Consider the following 12,650-nt stretch of genomic DNA (forward strand, 5'->3'; position numbering starts at 1 on the left):
GACAGACCTGGTATCATTGCACATGCTTTAATTTATCCATTCACCAACCATAAACAGAATATAAAGTATGACACAGATGCTATGTTAAGCCCAAATAACAATAGCTAGTGTTTACCAAACACGCCAGGCACTTTACATGTATTAGGCGCAAATAAATCCTCATAAGAGCCATATATGGTGAATACTATTATTATCCCCCTTTTACAAATGATGAAACTGTAGCACAAAGAGGTAAAGTAAATTACTCAGTGGCATGCAGCTTGGAAGTGGCAGAGCCAAGATGTGAACCCAGGCAGCCTGTTTGCATGCCTTTAAACCACTAGCAGGCAATCAGAATTGCACAACAGCACCAAAAGGACCCACTAGCCTACTCCTCTCATTTTAAAGAAGCAGGGGCAGGGGGAAAGAGAAGCCCCTCTTAAGCATTCCAGCTTCTGTTTTAAGTCCACACTTTGGATAGTATCTATTTAAATGAAGCTTTATGGAAGATCCTGTTTCCTTGCCAGTGGAAGAAAAGCTTCTAGCCATAGCAGTCAGAAGGAACAAAAGAATACCCTTGTGGCTTTGTAACAGCTACCGCCGAGAAATCAGAGCTATCAGGGTATGGGAAAGAAAACAACAGGATTTACCTGGAAATGTGTCCCGCTCCATCACTTAATAGGTATAAAATTCTCAGGCAAGTCATTCACTTTTCTTAGCCTCAGTCTCCTCATCTTCGAAACGGGGATGACATCACCACCTACCTGGCAAAGTCTATGTGAAGATTAAACGAGATGATATACCCGAAAAGTGCTTCTTAATCACACAGATGACCCTCCGTATTTGTGACGGATTGGTTCCAGGAGCCCCCATGGATACCCAAATCCACAGATACTCAAGTCCCTTATATATAAAGGTTAAGCACATATTTTCATTGAAAAAAAAAAATCCACATCCACACAGTTCAAACCTGTGTTGCTCAAGGGCCAACCACACTTCTGCTGGTTTCAAGCACTTCTCAAAAGATATAAACATAACTGTTTGTCTTCTGGCAGGGTCAACAAGACCTAAGTATTTCTACTTAAAAACCATAATCTCAGCCATCTACAAGGCCTTGACCCCAGGGTTTCCCCCACCAGAACTACTTTGCAGAAGTCCACACCACCTTCCTTGCTCTGAGCAGACTGGAGAAGTAAAACTGAGGGGGGATGCCGACAACGGGAGGAACACGCACACGAGCTGCTTCACTACACACCTAAGCCCTTCCTGTTTCAAAGTCAACCCCTCCAAGGAAGCTTTACCCAAACCACCCCACATGCCTCATAACAGCTTGCTGAGCACTTACTATGTGCCAAGCTACTTGACATACCCATCTTACTGGATTCCCACAGTGTTCATTAGCGCATTTTACAAATAAAGAAAAGAAGGCTCAGAGAGATTAACTTGCCCAAGGCCACACTGTTACTAAGTGGAGACACAAGTCTCAAACAAATTCAGACAACTCAGACTTCAAACTGGACTCTCGGCCCTTCTCCTCCCCATTTAGGGCACTTTCAACATTCACGTCTCATTATCTTAACCACTCTGAGCAACAAGTGTTAGGACCCCACCGGGCAAACAGGTCAACTGAGGCCAAGAGGGGAAGGGACTTGCGCAAGGTCACACAGCGAGCCAGGGGCAGCGCCGAGGTTCGAACCCCAAGCTTTTGCTTCCCCGCCTCCCTCCCGAGCTGGATCCCTGACTCCGACCTCCCGCGGCCGGGTCTGGGGGTCGGGCCGCACCCCCGCCCGGGGGAGGAGGGGCGAGGCCGCCCGGACTGCCAGAAGATGCCCAGAAGGCAGGGCAGAAGATGCTCCCGGAGCAGCAAAGCCAGTCGGTGGTGCTACCGTGGGCCTTCGGGAAGATCCCAGGAGTCGGAAGGATAGGCCCTGCCCGGCGGTCGTTCGGCTCCTCCCCGACTCACCTGCAGCCCAAGCGGAAAGCGGGCGGCGGCGGCAGCGGCGGCGGGGGCGGCGGCGAACCGTGGGCTCAGCCATTCCCCGCTGCCCCGGATGGGGAGAGACCGAGACCGCTCACTTCCTTAGCAACGCGGCTCGGCGACCCACTTCCTTAGCAACCAGTGTCAATTTCAATAACTTTATTGGGACACGCGTGGCTAACATGGAGAGCCTGGCAGAGCGGGGCGGAGAAGGGCCGGGGCGGGGAAGGGAAGGGCCGGGCCGGGCCGCGGCGGCCCCGGCCAGGTACTGGCTCTTAGTAGGTACCCAGCACAGTTCGGTCCTTTCACCCATCTAAGGGGGTGTGAGACAAGCGCGACATGGCCTGATTCCACCTGCTAGTATCTCGTGACTCAGTTTTCACCTCTGTAAAATGGAACGCACTGCCTTGGTTGCGCCAGTTGACCATTCCTAAAGCGCTTTCACATCTCAAACTGCTACTGAGATGGCTCCCATTTAGGGTCCATACAGACACTCAGCCAAAAATTTAGGAATCATTCTTGTCCCTTCCCTCTCCTTCACGTCCCCCACCCCCCACATTCAGTCAGTCACCATGTCCTTTAGAGTGTTTCTCAAGTATCTCTCCTATCCACCTTTCTCCATCTCCAGGGCCACCACACCAGGCCAGGCGGAGTCCCCCCATCTCTAGCCTGCCTGCCATCTCTGGGCTCTGCTTCTACTCTTTTGTCCAGCCCTGACCTGCCAGTTTATTTTCCACAAGGTGGACAAAGTGATCATTTAAAAACATAAAACAGATCGTGTCACATTCTGCTTAACACCATCTAATGGACTCCCACTGCTTTTAAAGCCAAATCCAAAGCCCTTCCTACTTTCTACAAAAACAATAAAATTCTGTTCCAGCCACACTGGCCTGGAACTTGACCTGCTATTACCCACTATGCAGAAGCTCCTGAGAACTGGATCCCTTTATTCACCTTTACAATCTGCTGTGGTTGGTCCATAGTAGGTGCTCCGTCAATATGTTCTGAATGTTGAATGAATGAATACCTGGGATGCTCTCCCCCCTGCCCCATACCCTACTTTTGCCTACTGTGGTAAATATTGTTCCTTACCACCCCCACATTTTTTTCTGGCTCCTGAACATACAACTAGACTACATTTCCCAGCCTTACCTGGGTTCAGCCAAAGTTCTAGCCAATTGAGTATGATGTGTACCATATTCATATATAAGAACTTTTCATATAATTATTCATACCTTCCCTGCTTTAATGTGAAGGAATTTAAAGGACTTTTCTTTAAAGTGAAGGACTCCAAGGCCCTGGGAAATGGCTGAGTTGCAAAATGGAAGTAATCTGGATCAATGAAACACCCCTTAGAGGATAGCTTTCCAAACTGGAGAAGAAAATAAACTTTTATTGGATTCTGCTATTGAGATACGGAGGCTTTTTGTTAAAGCAGTTAGCTGGCCCCAACTAAGACACCTGACTTTGAATCTTCCTTTGGGTCCTAATTTACTTCCCTTTACCTGTTAACCCACCCTACTTCCCTACCCAGCATTATTCAATATAATTAGGTCAATGAATCATGTTTATCCCATAATAACTACAAATTTTTTTTTCTACTGAACCAAATGTGTGTTTATGCTATGTTTCACTGTTTGTGTTTCATTTCTTCCACATCTTTGTTATTTTTTAAGATTAATAATTGCCTCAATCTTTTTTTCATTTTCCTTAGTTTTCTTTGTAGCTATTGTTATTTTTTTCTGTATGATCAACAAATCTTTCTGTCTTGAATTTCTCTTAGAAGTTGTATTTAATGGATTGAGCTTCTAATTTTCCCATTGTTTTTCTCTTATTTTCCCTCTTTTCGGCTTTTTTGTTCTACTCTCTGGGAGATTTCCTCAACTTTAGCATCCATTTCTTCTATGGAAGGATACTGGGCTCACCTTTCAGTCATCAATAGTCCTCTCTGCAGACTTTAGGTCGTAACTTCCTCCTCCTGTTAAGCCAGTTACTACTTCCCCTCTGTCTCTGTCTGCTAAAAGTTTGCTGAAATCTCTGGACCACTAATGTCTCCTTTCTGTTCTATTCACATTGTGGGCTGATACATTTTTTATTTCTTGCTGTCATATAAGCAAGATTCAAGGAGAAAAAAAATAAATACATGTGACGTATTCCAGGCCAATCAATACACCGTGTTTAACTAGATGTATTTATTACTTTATAATTTAAAAAAAACAGGTACATAAAGGGGTATAAGTAGCTAGTTCAGAGAAAGGGTGTAGAAAACACAGCTTTTAAACATATGAAAAGATGCTCTCCTCACTCATATTAAAGGAAATGAAAATTGAAATAACATTGAGATTTTTTTTTTCACTTATCAGGAAGAAAAAACCTTTGATAAGATACTGTTGATGAGAGTCTGGTCTTGATTCTCTCCTTAGTGAGCTATATAAAACTGTGTAGAGAAACAGGATTAGTAATAGTAGTACTAAAGTGTAGGGTGATCAACTCATCCTTGTTTCCACAGAACTTCCCCTGTTTTAGCATCAATCAAAAGTCCCATCTCCCAGGGAATTCCCCGGTGGTCCAGTGGTTAGGACTCTGAGCTTTCACTGCCAAGGGTGTGGGTTCAATCCCTGGTCAGGGAACTAAGATCCCGCAAACCACAAAGCAGCCAAAAAAAAAAAAAAGTCCCATGTTCCAAGAAAACCCACAGCCGGACAAACTGGGATGGTTGGTCACCCCAGTATAAGGGGGTAATATTTTGATATATTACCAGTATGTTTCAATTTCCTTTCACACTGTGACCTATCTTCCACCCAACTTAGACTTTGAGACATTTATTGCTCAAGGAAGAGTTGTTTCAGCAGAAAAATAGGGAAAGGACTTTCTGAGTTCCAAAATCCTGGAGAGGGGATTGAGGGCATGGAAGAAGTCTTGAGAAGTCAGAGCAGGGTTTCCAACCTCCCAATTCTGGAGATTTGCTAAGTTTGAGGGAGAAGAGAGATGGTGAGAATGCAACAGTGGAGAAAGAGGCCAGTGGGGCTGGGACAAGGGGTCCTGATCTGGAGAGATCATGTGGACCGTAGCAGAGACCCCCTCCCCTCCAGCTTCTCCCAGAGCAGACTTCAGCCTAGAAACGATCTGGTCTAATTCCAGGGAGCACCACTGTGTCAGTTCATTATAAGCAATAGAAACCAACTCTGGCTCATGATAGCAGAAACAGAATTTACTAAATGAGAAGTTCAAAAATCATCAGGAAATTTCTAGAAGTGGCCAGGAATGACGAGATCAGGTCACATGAGACCATGTGCTATACTGAGCCAGTCTGGTGAGGACGTTGGATGCCCAGCTTTTACCACAGACATCTGGCCATGGCCACTGTCTCAACATCATTCTCACCCATCTTCCCCATGAGGATTCCTGGCAGTCCCAGCTTCTTTATAACCCAAGCTCTGATCAGTCGAGTCTGACTCACATGCCCATCTCATACCTGCAGTGAAGCTATGGAGGCAAACATCTGGCTTTTAGTTTCTATGGTGGGAGAAGACTCTGCCTTCATTTACAAAGTGAGATTTCCTTGAGCACGAGAAAGGGGTTCTGTTGTTAGGCAAACAAAAAATCCCATTACAACCAGACATCACTTTGCCGAGGAGCTCCATCAGTCCTCCTCCTCACTGTCACTCAGTGAGGACACCTCTCCCCAGCAGCAACCATGTCACCCAGTGGCCACCCAGCTGGAACAAAGCCACTGTGTCATGAAATTTTGCTCATTGCCCTCTGACTTATCTTGTGAAGGCATCCAGTTTAATGGCCAGGAGCATTGCGAATCCTCTATGACAGAGGAGAGCACTGGGTGCCTAGGGATTTGGAGCAGAAGGGGCGTGAAAAAAGGGATCTGCTGGCACCTATCATGGGTAGGACTGAGTGAAGTCAGCTTGCAGTCTCCTCCCAAACCAGGAGAAAGACAAAACACAGCCCAGAAACCCATGGATAGTTTTCTTTTGATCTCACCCAGGGAAGATAACTTCTGATGGACTCCCTACAGGGTTGACAAATGGCAGATGGCTGGCTCACCATGCAAGAGTAAAATCACCAAATTTCCTTTCTTCTCTGACATTCCGGAGCAGCGCTACCCAACACATCTTTCCATAGTGATGGAGATGTTCTATATTTGATGGTGTCCAATATCAGCCTTGTATGGCTACTGAGCACTTGAGATGTAGCTGGTGCTACTGAGGAACTGAATTTTATTTATTCAATTTGAATTTATTTCAGTTTACATGGCCACGAGTGGTTAGTGGCTAGCATACTGGACAGCACAGCTCTGGGATATGAAAAATGACATGCATGACTATGGGGTCCAGATGGTCTTGGGTTTGCACCCCAGCTCCGCCCCTCACTAGATAGTTGAGTGACCCAGTGCAAGTCATGTTATCTCTCTGGGATGCAGTTTCCTCATCTGCAAAATGGGGCTATTAAAGCTACTGCTCAGGTTTATCGTGAGGATTCATGGAGACATGGAGTAGAACAATGCCTGGCACTTAGTAGGTGCTCCATAAATGGTGAATCTCTTTCCCTCTTTTATTGGCTGAGGGCCACAGTGTCCTCCAGGAAAATAATAGTTGCAATGTAACGAGTTCTACTGTTAGGAGAGTTTGGTCTTGGAAATTTAATACCAGTTGGGGAAGAGGCTTGGAAAGGGGTCGTGTAAAAAGACAGCAAAGGTAAGTGAAATGAGGCATACGGAAAAAGACAAATACCATATAACCTCACTTACATGTGGGCTTTAAAACAAACAAACAAACAAACAAACAACAAAACAAAATAAGAACCAGGCCCATGGATCCAGAGAGCAGATTGGTGGTTGCCTGAGGCAAGGGGTGGGAAAGGTGGACGAAATGGGTGAAGGGGGTTAAAAGATACAAATTTCCAATTATAAAATGAATAAGTCACGGTGATGTAATGTATAGCATGGCGACTATAGTTAATAATTCTGTATTGCATCTTTGAAAGTGGCTACGAGAATGGATCTTGAAAGTTCTCATCACACACAAAAATTTTTCTTGTAACTATGCATGGTGACGGATGTTAACTGGACTTGTGGTGGTCATTTTGCAATATATATAAATATAGAATCATTACATTGCACACCTGAAATTAATATAATGTCATGTTAAGTATACCTCAATGAAAAAAAAAGAGACTGTAAAGGGAATGATTTATTAGAATGCAAAGAAGTGGCATCCCAGAGCCCCTTTCAGGAAGAAACAAGATGCTGGGTTTGGACTGAGGCCAAGCACCTGAGACACACTTGATGGTCCTTGCTTGGCTGACTGCCCAGGTTCGGTATGGATGAGATGCTAGGAACTGAGAGCAGCTCTAAAGGCTGGGAACCAAGCTAATGCCTTCTAAATTCATATCTTGATGTTTTCTAAAGAAAGCCAGACAGAAGTTGGCGCTAATTGCTTCCTCCTCAGACACTTAACTGGTTGAACAACCTTGGGCAAGTTAGTTCACCTTTCTGGACCTCATTTCCCTACCTGCCTCCTGCAGGGTACTGTGAGAATTCACCCAGAGAATAGGTGGGAAACTGCTTCCCAACTGTACAGCATCATGAACAGTGGGGGATAAAGAAACACCAATGATGATTAAAATCTCAGAGCCAGAAGGAGGTCGTAGAAGCCTGATGACAGAACCAGGATTAGAATCAACATCCCAGAATGGGGTTTTGTCTTGGTTCTATCCTCGGTGCTTAGCACAGTGGCTGACACATGGCAGCACACATGTATTTTAAAACTTAGATTATCACCATTCACCTTTCAAATTAGCAGATTTTTAAAGCATAATACTCAATGTTGGCAAGAAAGGAGAGAAGAGCACTTTCATCCCACCACTGATGGGATGAAACTGGCAAAAACTGTAAGGAATATTAACATGATGGCTAAGAGCCATTTGAGTCAGCCCATACCACTTCCAGGAATCAATTCTGAGAAAATAATGAGAGATGCTCCTAAAGAGTTAGATACAAGCTTGTTCATCCCGGCTTCACTTACAACGGGGAACTATTGTGTCCAATATAAGGGAATGGATAGATAAACTAAGATATGGCAGTAAGAAGGAATATTATGTTGCCCTTGAAAATGTTTTTTGAAGAGCACTGCATGATATGTGGGAATGCTTCAGAAAATATAATGAGGGGAAAAGTAGGAAATCTGTACCATTTAGGAAAACTTTTAATGTGCCATGGTGGTCATCAAGAAACAGTCTCTTAGGCAATCAACAGAATGAAAAGGAAAACCTACAGAAAATATTTGCAAGTCATGTATCTGATAAGGAATTAATGTTCAGAACATATAAAGAACTCCTACAACTCAACAATAAAAAACAACCCCATTAAAAATTGGGCAAAGGACTTGAATGGCCATTTCCTCAAAGAAGGTATACAAATGACCAATAGACACATGGAAAGATGATCAATATCAGTAATCATTAGTGAAATGCAAATGAAAACCACAAATTAGAGACTATAACAAGTGTTAGCGAAGATATGGAGAAAGTGGAATCCTTATGCACTGTTGGCGGGAATGTAAAATGGTGCAGCCTCTGTGGAAAACAGTACTGGGTTCCTCAAAAAATTAAAAATAGAATTAACATATGATCCAGCAATTTCACTTCTGGATATTTACCCAAAAGAACTGAAAGCAGGGTCCCGAAGAGGTATTTGTACATCAGTGTTCATAGCAGCATTACTCACAATAGCCAAAAGGAGGAAGCAACCCAGGTGTCCATGGATGGATGAATGGATAAACAAAATACGGTATAAATATACAATGGAATATTATTCAGCCTTAAAAAGGAAGGAAATTCTGACACATGCTACAACATGGATGAACCCTGAGGACATTATGCTAAGAGAAGTAAGCCAGTCACAAAAAGATAAGTACTGTATGATTCCACTTATATGAGGCATGTAAAGTAGTCAAAAATCATAGAATGTCAGGGACTGGGGAGAGGGGTTATGCGGAGTTATTAATGGGCACAGGGTTTCAGTTTCACAAGATGAAGCATTCTGGAGACTGGCTGTGCAGTAAGTAACAACACTACTGAACTGTATAGTTAAAAGGATTAAGATGGTAAATTTTGTTATGTATATTTTGACCACAATGTTTTTAAAAAAAGAAAAAAAAGTGGTCTTTGGTTCTTTTCATCCTACTCCACCCTCCATCCCACACAAGTTGTTTTCTTGTCCTTGCGTTTGTCACCTTGCTGCCAAATGGCTGCTCCAGGCATCGCACGCTCACGCCAGCATCTTGGGCAGGAAGAAGCAGGGGCAGAGGCTTCATCCCAATGAGGTTCTGTCTTTCTATCCAGGTGGGGTGAGGCAGCAAACTCACCACTCATGTTTCCAAGCCAGAAGTGGGCTACACGCACACCTCCAGCGGCGTCCAATAAAACTTTCTGCAGTGATGGAAAAGTTTTAGGTCTATGCTGTCCAATACTGTAGCTACAATCACATGTGGCTTTTGAGGGCTTGAAACGTAGCTAGTACCGCTGAGGGATTACATGTTAAATTTTATTTAATTTGAATTAATTTGAATTGTAAAAGCCACATGTGGGCAATGGTAACCAAATTGGACAGTGCAGCAGTACAATCTAGAAAGGTGATAGGATGAGCATGTGTGGCCCAGATCAGTCATGACTCCTCTCCCTGGACAGACTGGACTTTCCCTGAGATTAAGGCAACTCCATCACTACCTGAAAAGAAAGCTGAAGTTCTGTGAACAAGGAAGAAGGGTGTGTGTTTTGAGTAGACAACCAACAGTATCTGCTACATGTGTGCTACTCTGTCTGATCACACATTTGTTTTATTTTTATTTATTTATTTATTTAATTTTATTTTTTGACTGCGTTGGGTCTTTGTTGCTGTGCACAGGCTTTCTCCGTTTGCGGCGAGCAGGGGCTACTTTTTGTTGCAGTGCGTGGGCTTCTCAATGCAGTGGCTTCTTTTGTTGTGGAGCAGGGGCTCTAGGCACATGGGCTTCAGTAGTTGTGGTGCACATGCTTAGTTGCTCCTCAGCATGTGGGATCTTCCCAGACCAGGGATCAAACCTGTGTCCCCTGCATTGGCAGGTGGATTCTTAACCAGTGTGCCACCAGGGAAGCCCCTCTTATTTTCTTCTTAACACCTTTTCGTATTTTCTAAATTTTATGTAGTAAGCAGGAATTGTATTTATTGTGAAAACTAAGTAGCTGCCATTACACACTTACTAGAATGGCCAAAATCCAGAACATTGACAACACCAAATCCTGGTGAAGACCTGAAGCAGTGGGAGCTCTCATTCATTGCTGGTGGGAATGCAAAAATGAATGGTACAGCCACTTTGGAAGACAGTTTGGCAGTTTTTTACAAAACTAAACATACTTTTACGATATGATTCATCAATGTACTCCTTAGTATTTATCCAAAGGAGCCAAAAAATTATGTCCACACAAAAACCTGCACACGGATGTTTAAAGTAGCTTTATTCATAATTGCCAAAACTTGGAAGCCACCAAGATGTCCTTCAGTAGGTGAATGGATCAATAAACTGTGGAATATCCAGACAATGGAATATTATTCAGAGCTAACAAGAAATGCGCTATAATGAAAAGACATGGAGAAAACTTACATGTGTATTACTAAGTGAAAGAAGCCAATCTGAAAAGCTACATCATGTATGATTCTAACTATGTGACATTCTGGAAAAGGCAAAAGTATGGAGACAGTAAAAAGATCAGTGGCTGCCAGGGGTTAGTGGGGAGGGATGAATACGTAGAGCACAGAGTATTTTTTTTTTATTATATCTTTCTCTTTTCTCTATTTTTTTATTAGTTATCTATTTTATACATATCAGTGTATATGAGCAAGGAGTATTTTTAAAGTATCATTAATATGATACTATAATGGCAGATATATATCATTATACATTGTCCAAAAACATAGAATGTACAACAAGAGAGAACCCTACTGTAAACTATGGGCTTTGGGCAATAATGATGTGTCAATGTAGTTCATCAACTGTAATAAACGTACCTCTCTGGCGAGGGATGTTGATGGGTACAGGAGACAACTTTGCTGTGAACCTAAAACCCTGCTCTAAAAAAAAAAAAAAAAAAATCTTAAAAAATAAACTAAGGAGCTGTTGTGGTCTTTATGAAGGATATCCCTTGGCAACCCACCATCTTGGTCCTGGTGTGTACAGTTCCTGGGGTGATCACCACCTGCAGGGTCGTGAAGGTCCATCACTTCCCTTTCCCTTCCCTGAGCAGCAGCAAGGCCGCCTCTGGTGCCCTAGGAACAACCAGATCCGGGCTCTACACAAAGATAGCATCTGACACAGGGGTGGCCAACCCATCAGAAAACATTTACCAAAACAATTGTGAGCAGGGCATCACTTTAGGAGCAATAGGACACCTGAGGATAGCTAAGATGTAGCATTTACAATGAGCTAGGACTCTGGAAGCATGGGGAATCTTGGCTATATCAATTCTGTGTGACCTTGGATAAGTTGCTTTCCTTCTCTGAGCCTCAGTTTCTTCATCTACAAATTGGGCGTGACTTCTCCTGTATGACCTCACAGAATTCCTGTGGGAGAGCTGATAATTAAATGCTACAGTGAAATGCTTCATTACTTAATGGCCCCACGGGAGAAGCAGGGTGATTATTCTAAAGGGCAACTGAAGACTCCATGTGAGGATTGGGGAGTGGGGGTTAGGAGGAATCACCATGTTCGGAGCCAGGCAGGTCTCAGCTCTGCCACTGATGGCTGTGAGGCCTTGATTGCTCAAAGCCAAGTGAGTATCGTGCCCAAGGAGCATGGTGTGATATCCAAGCTCAGGAATCTGAGAGTCATTTGAACTTGGATGCAAGACCCAGCTCTTCCATTTATTAGCTACATGTGATCTTCTGGCTTTTCCTGAGCAGAATCAGAAGTAAAGAAATTCAAAGGCACATTCTTGACCAATAAGGCAAGTGGGATCAGGGGATGAAAAGAGAGGGAGCACATGGGTTAAGGAGGGAGACAGATAATTCACAGATACAAGGTGGTGGCCCAGGGTAAGGAGACCAAGGGGAAGGCCACAGGAGAGCTGAAAGGACGTTTAGGGAGCACTTACAATGAGTCAAGTACATCAATCCTTTCAATCCCCTATTATGAAGGTACTATTATCATCCCCACCTTACAGGTAGGAAAACTGGACAAGGTCGCATCTTTGTCCCATGAACCCAGAGCCCACACTCTATCCTCTGCCTACAGCCATGTGGCCCCAGCTCATTCCTGCACTTCTTTCAAATTCTCTGCAAATATTGGGTGTGCCTCTAGGGCAGCAAGACTAAAAAATAGCCTATTTTCCTCCTCCCCCGCAGCTCCCAGACTTGTGGAGACGAGACACAAACCAATGCTGATTTGAGATGAGGCCTGGGGAAGCACGTTCAGCACATCACTGACCAGCAAACAGTGATGATTCTCAGTTACCCGTCCCTATATCTGCAGATCTGTCCTGCCCGGAACTCTCCAATGGCTCGCCTTCCCCCCAGGCACATAGCTCGGAAGCTCCTCCCACCGACACAGACAACCTCATTACTGGCCGTATTTCCCATGTTTCTCTGGCCAGGTTCCATAAACCCACCAGCCTCTCTGTGCCTTTGTTCCAGAGGTCCTTCCCACCT

General features: G+C 44.0%; 1 protein-coding gene across 5 annotated transcripts in view; it reads right to left on the reverse strand.

Moving 5' to 3' along the window:
- KIF3B (kinesin family member 3B) overlaps nt 1-2,072 on the reverse strand; it is a 38,033-nt gene extending 35,961 nt beyond the window's left edge. The window contains exons 1-2 of one of the 5 annotated variants that reach the window (XM_057703065.1): nt 1,943-2,011; nt 630-753 (exon numbers count right to left, since the gene is read on the reverse strand). The gene's annotated coding sequence lies outside the window, so the exon portion shown is untranslated. The other 4 variants (XM_057703067.1, XM_057703066.1, XM_057703063.1 and 1 more) reach the window with 4 other exon arrangements.
- Between the last annotated feature and the right edge of the window lie 10,578 nt (nt 2,073-12,650).

Source organism: Hippopotamus amphibius, chromosome 12 (assembly GCF_030028045.1).
Source record: "Hippopotamus amphibius kiboko isolate mHipAmp2 chromosome 12, mHipAmp2.hap2, whole genome shotgun sequence".
Lineage (NCBI taxonomy): Eukaryota > Metazoa > Chordata > Mammalia > Artiodactyla > Hippopotamidae > Hippopotamus > Hippopotamus amphibius.